The sequence below is a fragment of the Numenius arquata genome, chromosome 1 (genome assembly GCF_964106895.1).
Source record: "Numenius arquata chromosome 1, bNumArq3.hap1.1, whole genome shotgun sequence".
NCBI lineage: Eukaryota > Metazoa > Chordata > Aves > Charadriiformes > Scolopacidae > Numenius > Numenius arquata.
Window position 1 is genome coordinate 33,689,288 of NC_133576.1, and position 17,222 is coordinate 33,706,509.

Below are 17,222 nucleotides of genomic sequence, written 5' to 3' on the forward strand. Positions count from 1 at the left end.
CTGACCTTGGTTGTTATGGCAGTAAGTATAAGCAAGGGCCTCTCTGCATACCGTTCCTTGGCATGGAGCACAAACATTGGTCTTACCATTCTGAGAACGAGCAGTTTTCTCCACAATATGCTGTTAATTTCAAACAGTTAGAAGAGGCCTAGCTAAAATGTAAAATTACTGAACAGAAAATTGGTTCTGTTTTACTTCAAACCTGGACAGGTGTTCCCACACGTGACATGCGGGTTGGAACTAGATGATCTGTAAGGTGCCTTCCAACCCAAACCATTCTATCATTCTATGATTCTATTATTCTGATTCTGTGATTCAGTTCTATGATTCTATGATTCAATTCTATGATTCTATGATTCTATAGTAGACACACAGGTTTTTGTCAGTATATATTTGTTTCTAAAACAGCTTTGGAATAAAATCTTCATATCTACTTGCATCTTAAGGGGCCACAAAACACAGAAAAGAAGGTCTGAAACAAAGACTTAGCTATGGGTTAGTCTAACCTCTTTGCATCCAATGTAAACCATTTCATGGTATCTATAATCTCTGCAAAGTATGGGGAAAAAGAATGTTTTCAAATATTCAAAAACTGTCATTAAATGCGTCCTTTACTTTTTGTGTAGTCTTCATCAATCTTTCCCAGTATTGTCCATCCTAGTTGGCAAACTGTTAGCCTTGATACATATTCAAAAATGTGTCTCAAAAAATAGGAAAAATGGGAAACTTCATGTTCAAATACTAATTAAAGTAACAAGACCTGTATTTCATGAGTGTTATTTAAAGTATTAAACACTTTGTTGACCACAGATCTTGGAAGTTGATAAGAATTACTATCCCCTGTTCTGCCTATCAGCTCACTGAAGGTACTTATGAGGTCATTAAATTTTAACTATAAAAAAGGGAATAGCACCTGTCTCTCTGAAATTTAAGTGCTTTAAAAGTCCCAGTCTCTGCATCATCTTGCTAAATCTTTGGCTCTTTTAGGCACGCTCTTATTTAAAACTTATCTCCTTTCTTACAGCCCTGGAAAACCTTACCCATAAATATCTCCAGAGCAGGAAGAGTAAGAAATGCCTAAGAAGCAATAATTATGCTTATTTCTAACCTACATAGTCAATAGTACAAAGACCAAGAGCGTTTATCCATAAGCCTTTGGAATGATTTGGGAAATCTCTATGTGAAATACATATGATTTTATGAAACATTTTACTCCTGTGTAGCTATATTATGGATGTGATAGCTCTCTTAACTGACTGAGATTCTGAAAGGCAGACTATAAGAAACAAACCCTCAAATATCTCCATTATAATGTCATTTTTTACCACCTCATAGGGCTTATTTCTGGTTGACCACATCAGCCAGAGCAAAGGAAAATCAGATACACAGGTCCGACAGAAAAAAAAGTCAATTTGAAGAAGATAAGAAGAAGTAAATCTGAAATCCTTGGAGTTCAGTTATATAAATAGTGCACAAAATGAGGAGAAAGCTGCGGCCAAAGAAGCTGTAAAAGAACACTGATAAGCATTTACCTATTGCTCAGTGTGTCAAACGTAAGCATAAGCTTGCTCTCTCTAAATACACAACTTACAAAACATTTTGACAGCATGATATTTTTGGATGTTAAAAGTACTTGCACATCCTTCCAAAAACATTTGGCCTCAATCTTGCTCCTTTCCTTTTGAAATTTGTGGTAAAAGTTTCAGTAGAAGTTGAGCCTGACTTGTAGAAGAAAAATTACACCAGTGCAGAATCCTTTGAAAAATCCCACTTTATACCTAACATAACAGTAGGGCAAAAATTATGTGTTTGTTTTGGAGGAAAGGGATGATAAGTAAACAATTGTACTGCATCTTTCAAGATCAAAAGTTATAACACTAAATGACTTGATCACTGTTATTTTCTTGTCCTCTGCACTTGGCACACAAAATAACTACAGAACAGAAGATAATTTATATTCTTTTAAACGCATGTGGAAAGGCATCCAGTTTAGACCTCTGTGATAATCCATTTGACATCTTGCACCGAATTAACTTTTCACATTGGAGATTTGACGAGATGATGGAGCAATAAAGAATGTACAATGGGGTTTTTATTTATATTTTTTCATTATAACTATTTTGACAGTAGCTGACAGATAACACAGAAAGATGAGGAAAATGCTCTTGGATTTTGAAAATGAGGTCAACTAAGCATGTAATTACTTTCTCAAAGGTTCATATAATTGGACTCATCTATTTGAACAGAAGTTCAAATTTTGGTCATTGTGTTTGTATTGTTCCTTGTTATCCATTGTGAGTGCTACAAAAATAAGCATATCTCTTTTGAAACAATTTAAATCCTCCCAAGAAGCTAAATGGTAAAAAGTTTTATTACTTTCTGTTGTTAAAGCCATTGGTGACTTTGTTGTTTTAATGTCTATCCAAAATGGGAAAATGTAACAGAGCACATGAAATACTAACAATGAAATTTGAAATTGTAAACTTTTTTTCTATGAGAAGCTTTCAGCCTCAATTCGCCTTCATTTAAAAATCAGAATTGCCACTCAAAAAATAATGAAAAGTGGACAACTGAGACACAGGACTACTCTGCATGGAAGGATTTATATAAAAATGTAAATCAACTCTGACAGATTTCATACGTTTTGGAGAAAAATAAAAAAAGTAAGAGAGAAAAAAAGTAGTTCTTTTAAGTCAGTCTGAAGAGTGGTAAAAAAAAATAATAAATATTAGAAACTGACCAAATAGCAATGTTGCCAAAAATCAGGCCTTAAAAAGTCCCTACAGATGAGACCAATATTTCAGATGTCATACAATATTCTTTCCCTCATGGGAAGGAAGGGACAGGGAATGGGAAGTGGGTGCTTCATTGTCATTCTATAAGAAAGAATTTTAAAACTTGCAAATATATCAGCATTTTTTATCTATATTATTTTTGCTATACAAGTATACAAGAGTTTCAGCATTTCCAGCTATCAGATACATCAATTACTTCAATAGAAATGTTGCAATCACTTTACCAACTATAAACCCCCTGATTTTTGCCAACTTTGCATAAGTAACCTATTTCTGATCAATATACAATTAAATATTTGTGTTATTAAGTACTAACCCTGCAAATAGATTTGAGACCTTTGATCTTTTTTATTTACATATAGAAGTGATAAAAGACTAAAGAAGTGGAACCAAGCTAGCAATTCTGTTGATAAAAAAGAATGTAATTCCCTCTCTCATACTTTTGTTAATTATTTAAACTATAAATGGAAAATTAAACTATTTTCAGTCACAAAATAATAATCTTTAACTTAAAATTCAGGGACCAGATTGAGTTGTACATGTATTCTAAGGCACCATTGCCAGGGTACAACTATATTGCGAAGTTTTTCTGTTACTACCAACTGAAACAAAAAATAATACAGGTTATTAGAGTTATTGTCTTGGGGACAAAAGATTTTAGCACAGTCTGCTAGAAACTGGCCTCCAAGACTCTGCCATGGAGGATTAAGGACCCATAGATCTAACAAGTTTTCAGAGATTCAGGGTGGCAGGGTAACACAGATATAACATTCAGAATCTGTAAATGCTGAATTAGCAGAGTCCCACATCTTTTCTAACAAATATTAAGCCTGAGTTGTTTTGTTTTTTTTTTTTTTTCCCCAGGAGTAACATAGAATAATCATGATAGATGAGTCCTTGTAAAAGAATAGGCATGAAAATTAAATCTGGTTTATTTAAATTTGTTTGATTTTTTCCTTTATTTCTGGAATAAAATATTTTCCTACACTGTAGCAAACATCTGACTTTCTTCAATAAGGGTACAGTTTCATTCAGGGCACTAATGTCCTGCTTGTATCACTATGCTTTTTCCTTCCCTCCACTCCCCCCCCCCCCCCCCCCCCCGTAATATTTGTTCTTGCTGGTTATCTTTAAGATTTATCTTTGAGATCAAGTTTATCAAAGAGAAAAAAGAGGTCATAAAGTCAAATTGTGTCATCACATGCATTTTGCAATGTTTTCAAAAAAAGAGTGTGTAGAGGCTGAAAACAGCATAATCTCCCAGAACAATGATTTTCACTGCAGTCAGATGTGATCACATGGATAGTCAGATACAAAGAAAAAGGGCAATTTTTCAGGGTGAAGCAGTCTAGTATAATGCCTATTAAATGGTATAATAATACAACTATACAAGCAATAATATTTATACAAACTGTACAAATTTGAGAAATAAAAGGATAAGGGAATTATAAAGAACATTTATTGCTATTGTATAATTTTAGTTGTTTTATTTTGTCTAGGAACGATGTGAAACAAATTAAAATAATTAGATTTTTTTTTAATTATTTCTAAACTGTTTTATAAAAAAGCATGAAAAACACAACACTTTTGAAATAGTGAAGACAGAATAGTTAACAGCATTTACACTGCTCCTGGGATAGTCAACAGAAAACACCTGCTCATTCAGAAGTCACAGAGATGGAGAGAAATTATTAGTTAAATAAAATACAAAAGCTGATTTTTCACCTCATTTCTAATAAATATCATGCTCTGAAAAAACCAATCTCCAGTGAAAAATAAAAATATAGAGATTTAGGACATATTCTGTCAAAGTGAGATTTAGATTTACTGAGAAGAAAATTAAAGAAGGAACATGACAGAAAGACATTCCAGAAACCTAGAATCAGGGTAAAAAAAACCTGTAAACCAAGATAAAAAATACCAGAAATATTAGAAAAAGTAAAAAAAAAAAGTAAAAAATAATACCTTATGAATTTTGAAAAGCAACGTAATTTTTGTAAACTGAGAGTTATTCAGGAATTAATTATTACAATTTTTCTTTCTTAAAGGAACTCATTGATTTCTCTACAATAATGTGAAGTTTTCCATATAACTGGAGAAATTATTTAGTAAACACTATTTTCAAAAGTAACTGTGCTGAAAGAAATAGTGAGCATAAAGTCATTTGTTTTAGATAAATTCAAGGATACAAATATATGATTTTTGATTTAAATCTTAAAATGTGAGAGGGAGAGTACATAAAAAATTACCTTCAATTTTTTTGTATGTGTGTATTTTTGGGTAGATAAAATGTATGCATCCCTTTGAAACAGTTGTGCATAATATTTAAGTCAGTATTTTGGAATTATGTGCTGTGAGGGTGTCAACAGGCATTTAGATAAAGGTATATAGTGGAAATATCTAAATGTACAAAATACTTTAACAAGATTCCACATGAAGAAGTATTAAAGAAACTAAATTTTCACTGAATGTTGAAGTTGTGAGTAGCAGTTATAACTTGGGAAAAAGATCCTGGGAGAATTGCTAGCGGTTGTCTGAAATTTGCAATTCAGTGCATGATAGCAGCCAGGACAGCAAAGAAAATATTGAGGGCACCATTTAGAGGGTTAATGGCAAAAATAAAGAGAACATAATTAAAATTTACTTAACACGTTACTCAAAACCTTTGGGGCACGCTCATCTTGAGTGTAGCTTCTGCTGAATAGGCAGTTTCCATTCTCTGTATCTGAAGAATAACAGAGTAGACTTAGGGTAGGTATGGAGGAGGGCAATTAAGTTATTAAGTTTGGGAGTAACCAGGTTTCTGCATGTTTCTTAAGTGGCATCTGCCATTGAGAGATAGAGCATCCTATTGAGATTACCTGGATAGATGGACCATTGATCTGGCAAAGTTGTTCATGCTTTATGTTTTTTAAAAGCCTACTTTATATACATATATTGTGTTGCTTTATTTTTTAAATACAAGTCCAGTAATGGTCCCAAGTTTACAAGTTTACTGAGCCTTCAACAGAATTTGGATTATCCTGACTTGGTGAAGAATGAGAAGCATGTTCACCTCTGAACTTTTGTATGGAAAGCTTGATACAACCGCTAAATGTGCCAGAGCACTACCTTTGCCTATGATGCTTGAGTCTGGCTCCCGTGATCTGGTCCCTTCTAAGCTCAGGAGTGATCTGCTTATAAAAAGGTGCTCAAAATTTCCTTTCCTAAATGTAACTTTCTTGAAATAAATGCCATTGCTGCAGTACAGTTTGATATGAACAAACAAATTCACACCCAGTGACTCACTTTGACATACAGAGGTGCCATTGCTCTTTTGTTGACACCCCCACTTCCAAACAGTAGCAAAGAATTACAAAGGTTCAAGGGTATCTCTCCAGTAAGATTAGTTACAAGTATTTATAGTACTTTTTATTGCTATGCATGATGTTATATGGCATGGAATATCCCGCTAATCAGTTTGAATCAGCTGATCTGGCTCTGTCCCTGCCTAATTTCTTACCAATGCCCATTCTACTCACTGGGGATCGGAATAGGAAAAAGAGAAAACCTTGGCACTGTGTAAGCACTGTTCAGCAATAGCCAAGTTAGTTGAGTTAGAAACACTGTTTTAGCCACAAATGCAAAACACAGGACAATACAGGCTGCTATGAAGGAAGTTAACTCCATTCTGGCCAGATCCAGTACAATAGATAAAAAGAGTATTACTTAATCTAATGATGTAATATACTGAGTAAATAATTAACGATGACATAGATAGCCATTAAACCTAAAACAACCATATGAAGCATATGTATTCGTGGTAGTTGGTGACATTGTGGGTTCTAAATGACAAGTAAAAAATAGGAAAAACCAGAAGATAAAAGCTATTATTTTAACAGTTAACACTACTTAGGTTGTAGGGAATTTTAACGTTCTAGGGAGGAAACTCTTAACTAAGAGTTCAGTTCTGAAAAGTTCCAAGAAGATATGAACCCTTGCATTAGCAAATACCACGGTCAGACCAATACTGTCATGCCAAATCTTTCTTTTATCATCTTAAGCACTAATATGAAACTGCCTAAATCTATAAAGGGAATAATGTAAGTTTATAGGCTGTAAATGATGAGCTGCTTTTTAGTTGGGCTATTCATGCTGACCATTTTACCTGGGGAGACCTCCAATTCTCCTGTCTGATATCTCTAGTATTTCCTGGTCATCTTGCTTTCAGTTAACCTAACCTAATGCTGTGGTGGCACAAAATACCTGTTGTGTAGTTAATGCTGTGGTGCTTATAGGTGCTAAACTACTGTTAATCTATTTCCTAATTCTATTTTACAGTATTTTGTACAAGTAAGTTAACAAAGAGTGTGGAATAACAATAATAACTTTTGAAGAATACAGTTATCCATTGTATTAAAATGATTGCATGATAGAATTTTCTGCATTCTCCTACACTAAAGTCTGCTAGGCCTGCAGCTGAAAGTGGTGGCCCAGACCCATGTCATGGTTGATATGTCTGGACATTTTGTTCTTTTTAGAGTATTAGACCTGATTAGTTCTAAAAAAATGAAATTACCTCTTTTGAAATCAACTTTCCCACGTGTCTTATTCTGAATAAGTACTAAATAAGTACTATGTTATGCAACAAAAGGTAATATAGAGAAAATAACCAAACATTACCAAATATCAATAACTTCTGAAAAACAGATGGTTGAAGTACTTCAGATACTCTTTATTTGCAAAATGTATTAATTTTAATGACTATGTCAGCTTCTTAATTTGTAGACCCTGTCAGACTTGATAGAGATGTTTTGTGAAAATTTATGACTGTGCTACTTAAAATTACTTCACCTTCAAAAAGTTCTGAAATTTTTAAAGTGGTTTTTCTTTTTAAAATCCTCTATTGAAAAATATTTGTATCTGAAGAATTTTCCCTATGCCACTTTTCCTTTTTATTTTCCTCTAAGTTTTCTTTTTCTGTCCTTTTTTCCTTTTTGTACTCTGCCGCGGTGAATAGTGGGCAGGATGTGGGAAAGGGAAAATCAATCAACCAAAATAATCCTTTCCTAAATCTAAATTTATAAATTTGTTTTCATATTTTAAAAAAATAACAACGTATTATTGTATTCACAGTCTAAGTCTGCTTAATTACTTTGCTTAGTGTATGAAGCATTCCTTTGATCATTAATTTTAAATATTTTTTTTTCCAAAGAAACAGGTAAGAATAAATAATCTTAATAAAGACAGTAGAGAATTGGGCAGAAATAAATAAATAAATTAATTAAATTTCTTCTCCAGGAGATCTCTCATTTCTGTAGTCTCAGCTCTGTATCTACTGAATGAAACAGAAGAGTATAGTCCCTTCAAACAGTTATTTAGACAAATTAATTTTGACTTAGACATTAGAGCTTAACATAATACAATTCATAATATTCAGAATAAAACAATTATTAATCACACTTACTTTGATCCCAAGTTTCTTTAACAAGCAGAATACTCATTCATCTTCAAAGAAGTTTTTGTAAGTCCATGTGCTCTCCTTTTGTGAGAAGAAAAGATTTGAAATCTGCAACTCAGTATTGTGGATGAGTGAAGAACCTGTATACTACATGTTCTTTTACAAGAATCCAGAAATTTTGTCTAAATAAAGCTTTCCTTGACTGCACATGGGGATATATTTTTAACAATTTTGAAAGGAATTTTACTATTATAGGTTACACCATGTATACAGTTTCAGCTGGATAAAGAAACCACATTGCAGTAGTTTGAAAAGACGAATGCTATGTAGGGACACAAACTCTACCTAGATCCTCCTTCTGGTAAATCTATACAAGAACAGAAAAAAGGTCTTTATCTTATTTTCTTCATGGAATAAGGCATTGAATAGAATATAAGATATTCCAACTCTTTGTATTAATAGAAATGTATTTTCCAATTTTGGACACAAAAAAGCCAAAATACATCAAGTATATTTCACATGTTAAAAAAATCCTTTACATATTCATTCATAATATCCAAAAAAAGACTTTATATTTTGTATAATTTTTGTATATCTTGTATTCATTGGTGCACTGCTACCAAGAGAACATTAACATCCTATATGTGCAACTTATGACATTATGTAATGGTCAAAGATTGTATTTTCCCTGAGAGTAAAAGCAAATTCTGTTGAGCTACTGTTCAGCAAAGAAAGGCAGGTTTATTAGGTCTTGCTCACAAGTTTTGGGTAGTAATTGACTTATAACTGGATGCTATTATAGACTATTATGAGGCTTACAAGGGCTTACAGGCTGTCTCTTCACATATGACAACACACAAGACAGTTTCAGCCTCTGAAGACGAACTCAAACAGAAGGTCACATAGTCCTAGTAGTATTCAGGAAAATGGAGTGTAGAAAACAGATTTGAAAACATACTATTAGCCCTAGTCTTGTAAATATGTCATTGTAATTTCCTTTTCTTTTTGTCTGGGTGTGTCACAGTAGGAATCTGAGGAAATACACACAGTCTTAAAATTCCTAACATTCATGTTCGCTTTTATTAATGTAAATCCACATGACTCAAGCTAGTGTAATCACCAAGCTCAAAATCTATTATCTGGGAAGTCATAGGCTAAAATGTTGATTTCACCATCAAGTTCGTATTTAAAACAAACAAACAAACAAACAAAGAAGCAAATGCCCACAACCTTACAACAAAACCCTCAAACAGAAAACAGAGGGGATTAATTAGAAATCTTTCACACAGGCCAGTATGTGCTACTGAGAGAGTGGCAGAGGTGAAGATAGCTTTAGGCAGTGGATAGAAGTATTTGCAGCTAGAGGCATTCTTACATTAGCACAGCTGGTGAAGACCAAAAAGCACTTTCATTGCTTTCTGTTAACATGGTAGCAGCAGTGGGCTTCTGAGCACAGTGGAGGTAGAGGCTAGTAGTTAACAGCATTATTGTACCTGCAATTCTTATGATTAGGAACTTTCGTTTGTTGCGCTATTTAGAAAGCCTTTTGGAAATAATCTTTATTTGGGATGGGGGTTTGAGAGAGTAGGAGACAGAGGAAAATAACTGCTATGAGCTACTCAGCCTGGGACAGAGTGGAGAATAACAAGCCAAGTGGAAGAATTGCTCCTCTGGGAGGGCTGAGCCACAAGAGGTCATGCCACATTGCAGCTCCCTTAAATGGGTGCTTCTCATTTAGGATTACTTCCCTAGTCTGTGGCTTTCAACACTTTCTTTCATCAAGGGGCTGTGGGACTTCTTGTTCCACCTGAAAATAAAAAGCAAGGCTATTACAAACTCTGGATTTAGGGTTGTATCCTTATTACTGCACCCAAGGAAGAATCATATCCCCTCTCTTATTAAATCAAAACTAAAAGTTGCAAGAAATTGATGTGCTGTTTGAAAGCTTCTGCTCATGTAGCATATTCTTTCAGTAGAGATCCCTTCTTGCATAGAAAGGTAATTTTTTTATTCTACTGCACAGCCTTTCAGCAGAAAATGAGATCATTTCAGCTCATTTAGCAGAGTAGAGAGAACAGACTGGATTTTTTTTTCTTATTTTAGGTTTTTTTTTTGTGGTGTTTTTTTTACAAAGTATAAATTACTTGAATTTTTATCCATTTCCCTTTATGCATCTCATGTCAGACAGGAATTTGATTAAGTCACTGTCTGTTATGAACAGAGTGAATGCGTAATGCTAAGACCACAGTTTTAGCAATCATTTCTTAGGGTTTGTTTTGTTTAACCCATTGTCTTTCCTTTTAGTTACCTAGATTTGTTTACCTCCTTCCCTAGGCAATAATCAGCTGTGAGAAGTACATCTATTTATTAAATGGATTTAAATTAATCTAAGCTAAAGTAATTTTAAGTTATCTCCTGTACCCTCAGATCCTCTTCATATAAATCCTTAATTTGATGTATTCATAACTTAAACTTAGAGGATGAAAAATTTGAAGTTACCTTTAGATGACTAACCACAACTAGGAAAAAAATACTCAATGAATGCAGGATGACAACCACGAGAACTTTCTGACTTTCAGTGCATACTGGAGTGATAGAGCAGAGAAGGCTACAGCTCCCTTAGTTTTCCTGAAAAATCCCTATGCCATCCATTGTGGGATAGGACTCACTTTTGTTAATGAGTAACTTCTGAACAGTTTTACTGTTGGGTAGTAAAACACTTAGGTTGTGTGGGAATATTTTTATATATACACAACACATACAAATAAACAAACATTAAAATTATATCTATTTGAAAGAATGAAAAAATAAAAGTATCTATTAAAATTATTCTTTAAAAGTCCCTTCAGATATATTTTTTACTTAGTAATCCAGTATCTACTCAAACATTACCCACTATTAATTACAGCTGCAGAGACATACTTCTCTCTTTTAAGCCTATACATGCCATTTCTAATTAATTCAGTACAACAGTTATCTGCCTACAGATGGGCATATTCTACCCTCAGTATAATTTTTCAGCAAAGACTTCAACATTTAATGACATTTGCTGTGAGGAGAACTGCGTGGCCATGGCAATGACACTACACACCTGCATAGATCTGATTGCTGAAGCAGAGCCTAAGACCTTCATTTAGAAGAGTACATAAGCTCACACCTGTCTGTGAATATGCCCTTAGGTGTCACTGACACTTAAACCAAAAAGTTGAATAGAAGTAATTTTGTGACCTTGGACATCACAACAGACACAGCATGCTGCAAGACAGAACCTCACTCATAAGATCTCTAGGTATTACCACAATGAAAGCAAACAAGGCTGATTTCAGACAATGGGTAGCAACTGCTTAGCTACAATCTAACTTACTTTCTTCAGGATGTAATTTTCTGTGCAAAAAAACAAATGTGGGAAAATAAAAGGAAGGCTTCTGCACCTTCAAGATAGTGACTGATCTTGGTACTGAATGTTTGTTCTTCTGGGTAATTTTTTGGGGTTACACAACACACGGAGGGTATGGGCACTTCTGAATATAAACCATAATAATTTTAGTGAGAAAAAAGAGAATGAAAAAAAAAGAGAAAGTTTTTCTGAGAAAAACAGAACTACAAAACTTACCAGTAAAACCAGCTAAAACAGGGAAAACAAAAATCAAGGGAAAGTGGTTTAGATGTTCACAGAACAAATTGCACAGTTCAGAGTTTGCACAGGAAGAGTCATCATTGCCTATAGATGGAAGAGAAATGTTAGACAACGGTGACTGAATAGTTTGACATGAAAAAACACCTGTTGTTGCATTAGTAAAATCTACCTAGTCACTTATGATTGATTTTGATATCAGCAACCAAAGGAAGAAGGAAATCAATAGCAAGAATTAGATACAGATGTAATGAAAAGTCATATAGGCTTAATGTTATACATTTTCTCTTTTAAAATGTTTCAAGTAAAGGAAATGAATAATGCACAGGAACAAAACCTATCATCAAATTTTAATAAGTAGAGCACTTGCAAAGTTCGCTTTAACTTAAACAATGACTAGAAGAGCACTGAGGCATTTTACTGTACAACATAAGAAACAAAAATGATATATCTTACAGCTCAAGCTTTTACTACAAAACACAAAACTTACAGTCTTTCTACTGTTCTCCTTAAATTCCTTAGTCCAGATGAGGTTACCAGTTCAGCTCTGAATGCCTGCTTGGAGAGGCAGCTGGGGTTCCCCCCTGAAAAACAAACATTATAGGTGGTCTTACACATGTTCTCAGTAAAGAGTGGATGAATAGGAGGTCCTAGAGTGAGTAGGATGACACAAGCAGGTGTTCCCCTCCTTTTTTTTTTAAATGAAGATTTTTCTTCAGCCTTTTAATACCAGAAGGAAAATGCATTTTTTCCATAGGCAGATAACGTTTGACTATGGAAATTTAGAATTTGGATTAGAATAAAAGCCAGTCTAAAGCACAGCCAACTACACCTGCCATGTGTTAGTAACTTTATAGAAAAAAAATATTAAAAAACTCAACACATAGACAAAACTTCTCTTTATAACTTTTACAACTCACTTTTACTGACCTAAAGACATAATGCTGGAACACTTCTTAACTCTAAAACTTCATGAAAAGTGTAGATTTGGATCTGACAGACAGCCGAAAAGAACAGAAATGCATTAAGTTGCATAGGATGCAAATGAGGAAGACTTGGCTAACAGTCAGATGTATTCTACTCATCCTTTGATGGGCTAGAATCCACTTGGATCTCAAACAGAAGACTATGGCTATATTAATCTGACAGCATAATCTGCTTTCAAACTTCACATGGGGCCTAACATATGTCATATTCACACTTAAAAGATTGAGCTCTTCTGAAAATTGAGCCCTATCTTGAACTGTGTTCCTCTAAAAATACCAGATGAGAATTCAGGACCAGAAACTTTATGCAGAATAGAAAAGGAAATCTGAAGATCCTATGAACTGTGCAATTTTACAGGAAGCTTGTCATTATTCAAGACATATTCAGTGAATTTGGAGTCAAAAAATCACAGGATGATCATTCACAAAAGTTCAAGGAAGTCACCTTGCAAATCCATACTTGATGGATACCTACATCCATGATTCGGACAAGCTATTTTTGATTTGTGTGGTTCAGTAACTTTATGCATTAATTCTAACAATAGGCAGATCTTAAAAAGACTGACCATTCAGTCACTGTGTATGTGCCCAGCGAACAGTGTGTACGTGGAGGGAAGTGATTCTCCCCCTCTGCTCTACTCTGTTCTACTCTACTCTCAGCAATACATTCAGTTCTGGGGGCTCCAACCGAAGAAAGACATGGACCTGTTAGAGCTGGTCCGGAGAAGGGTCACAAAAATGATGAAAGAGCTGGAACATCCTTCTTGTGAAGAAAGGTTGAGAGAGATGGAGTTGTTCAGCCTGGAGAAGAGAAGGCTCTGGGGAGACTTTGTTGCAGCCTTTCAGTATATAAAGGGGGTTTACAAGAAAGACTGGAACAGAATTTTTACCAGGGTCTGTAGTGATAGCACAAGAGGTAACAGTTTTAAGCTAAAAGACGGTAGATTTAGATTGTATGTAAGGCAGAAATTTTTTTATGATGAGGGTGGTGAGACACTGAAACAGGTGCCCAGAGAAGCTGTGGATGTCCCATCATTGGAAGTGCTCAAGGTGAGGTTGAATGGAAGTTTGAGCAACCTGATCTACAGGAAGATGTCCCTTCCTGTGGCAGGAGTTGGGGGGATGGACTAGAAATTCTTCAAACGTCCGTTCCAACCTAGACCATTCTATGATGCTATAATTAAACATAGGATTCAATTGTATTTAAACATGACCAGAGATGTTTCATTAGTTGTTCGGTTCCTTAAAATCCCTATGATGGAAAGTAATGTATGAATGAAAATTATATTTTACTTATTCAGTGGAACCGATAAAGTACTGGTACTTATTAATTTCAAATGTACAACTGTAAATTACAGGAACATTCATTAAGATAATTTTTTTTCTGAATCATATTTCTTAATAACTAATTATGAAAAGGTATACTTACATTTTTGCAACAGCTGGCAAAGGATGTAAGAATTAGCAGAGAATACTGGACTCATCACAGGCTGTATATTTATTTTTCATTAATCTGCCTGTGTTTAAGGCCTTTTTTTTCTCCACTGTCACTTTCTGTCGGTTAGAGTTTATATAATTAATTATAAAAATTCATTACAAAAGGTATTAAAATAGAACTAATGATTTCAAGTTAAAGCAGAAAATTCCCAGGCTCCAAAATCTGAAAAGTAATTTCTGATTGGGCGGAAAGGGGAAATACATTATAAAAAAGAAGAGTTTATCTGAACCTAAAAAAGCAAACTGTTTTAGTGTGAGTAATGTGTGGCTTTACAATAAAAATAATAAATGAAACAGATAAAGTGAAACAGTTACGAGTGGATAGCACTTGGTTAATTCTTCTTTATTATGTCATTTCCTTACCATTTAATACAACTAAAACAGATAATATATGACATGACAAGTTAATGACACTCTGACACTACAGTACAGGAACATTATGTAACCTTATTCAGAACTTTGGTTATTAAAATGCACTTTTAATTTCATGTTCTATATGTTGGGCTTTTACTCATAATTCGAATTAGTACTTTCTGTCTTACAGATTGCCTTTTCTTAATATTTAATAATACAATTTATAAATGCTAGCTAGTTTATCACTGCTCTTCTACGGCAAGATAGTTTGCTAACCTATATTATCCACACTTCCCATAGGAAAATACCGATGGATATATGTGAAATAACTTCATATATTGAATATGGCAGTACATGTAAGAGTGGAATAGGTAGGATTGCAATCCAAACCACACAATTTTTCATCTATGTTCACCCCATGCTTTCTTTCTCTGCCCCATAGGCTGAGTTAGGTATACTTATATACACTCACTGTGATATGCTTTCCAGCTCTATGGATAGCTCTTACCTTGTCTTCATAAAAAAATATCTGTCTAGTATGTGCTCTAGGGCATTAAAATCCAAAGTGTTAAGGCTAATATATGTCAGATGTAACTCATAATTTGATAAGCAATAGAGTTAAATTTAATTTCTCAGGAAGTTGCACAAAAACCTTTAGTTCTGGTCCTTGTTCTGGAAAACAGAATTACTTACTAGCAGCTCTTTAGCTCTTGTGAATTTTCTTCTGGACATTAGTGCAACTCCAAAAGAGGATTTAACATTTCTGGCGAACTAAAACATTTTTATTTTTCAATTTCAGAGTCTTTCCTAGGTTGAAAATCTACCTTCTTTCTTGATTTGCCACTCCTTGGGAAAAACATATAAGGTTTAAGCAGGCAGCCACTTTATTTATTGTTGAACCTAATTCTTTTATCATTATTTGTATTTCAACACAGACAAAGAAAACATAGTTTTCTTCTTCCATGATTAGAAAAGAGCATTTTTGATTCTCAGGGACGAGATTTTAAACTACTGTGTGAATCACTAGGATTTCTGCATTTTGCTACAACAGTTACTCTGACCATATCTTCTGTTTAACTTCCACAGTGATGCTTCACTGTGCAGTGAAGTTGATATCACAGATTAAACAGACAGTTGACTGTAGCATGTACGCTGTGCTCACTGAACACTGTTTCAGTAGTGATGATTTTGAAACCTGCCTGAGAGCAGTCTATTTTCAGACACGTTAAGAAGTATCTTTCTAAAAGCCCTCTTTTATAAGGAGTGCTTAATCTGCACAAATTTTAGGCTCCTGGTATGTCAAAGGAAGATTTCCAAGAACTTCTGAAAGTTTCTGAACATTTGCCTCCATTATCATGTATATTAAAAATTTAGAGAGTTTTCCCAGAAAAATATACACTAGAAAGCTTAAACTTTTTCCTCAAATTTTCTGTATGCAAATTTTACTTTCTAATTTTCTATTCTTATTCATACCCCAATTACATCAATCCAGTTAATAATTACAGTTACTTCAGTGATATTATGCTTTTGTCTTTAATACCAATTCAAAATTAGAAATTTAATCAAATGTTATCTGTTTCCAATCAATGTGCTTATTTTTCCTAGTACTTTATATTTACTGTGATGATTATAATTTAAGTAGACATAAACTTTTAAAAATCTTTAATAAATAGAAAATTATGAACATAAAATTAAATGTTAATGAAATATCTCTTATTTCATTTTGTAAATCTAATATTCTCCAAGAAATTATTCATTGGTTTTAATCTAACTTTTCTTGTCTCTTTTACACCTTTCTTGGCATAAGTTTTCATTCTATAACATAAGTAATGCCCAAAGATAATATGTAATAGAATATTAGGCTGTCTTTCAATGTAAGTGGGACTACTTTTAGTTGTACTAAGACCATAGATGACATCCTCCTGTTACTTAGAAGGGTTTAGTGCAGATTTAGGTAAAGCCTATATGAACTGTACCCCAGACATATTTCTCTGAGTCACACAACCATTTCTAAGTGCTTTCTGGGTTCTCTAAAGGAGATTTGTTTTTTCCACTGGGCTGCATGAGATTGTAATTGTGCTCCTTGTACTGGCTCAACTATGCCAGATGTGACTGAAGAGGGGTCAGAGGGCACTTATCCTTCACTGCCTACCACTGAACTGCTCACAGAACACAGCACACAGGCTCCTCATACTGCCTACAAACATCAAAGGCAGGTGGTCCAGGCAGGTGGTCCAGGCAGATGGTCCAGGGGATTCTGGTGCTGATGAACTGCTACGTATGTTAAGTAACATGGACAAAGGACACAAATTCAGGATCTATACTCAGGATCAATTCAGAGGACTATGTAGGGAACCAGAGTCTGGCAGCCCTGCAAGCACCCTGAATCATTCATCACTCCCTTGAACTTAGACATCACAGTATGTAAAGTGACTAACCACAGAGTATGTCCTCCCTCCACAGTAAAGGAGGACTTTAGCTTTTGTTTGTTAAATAAAGTATTTTTGGAGGGAGTC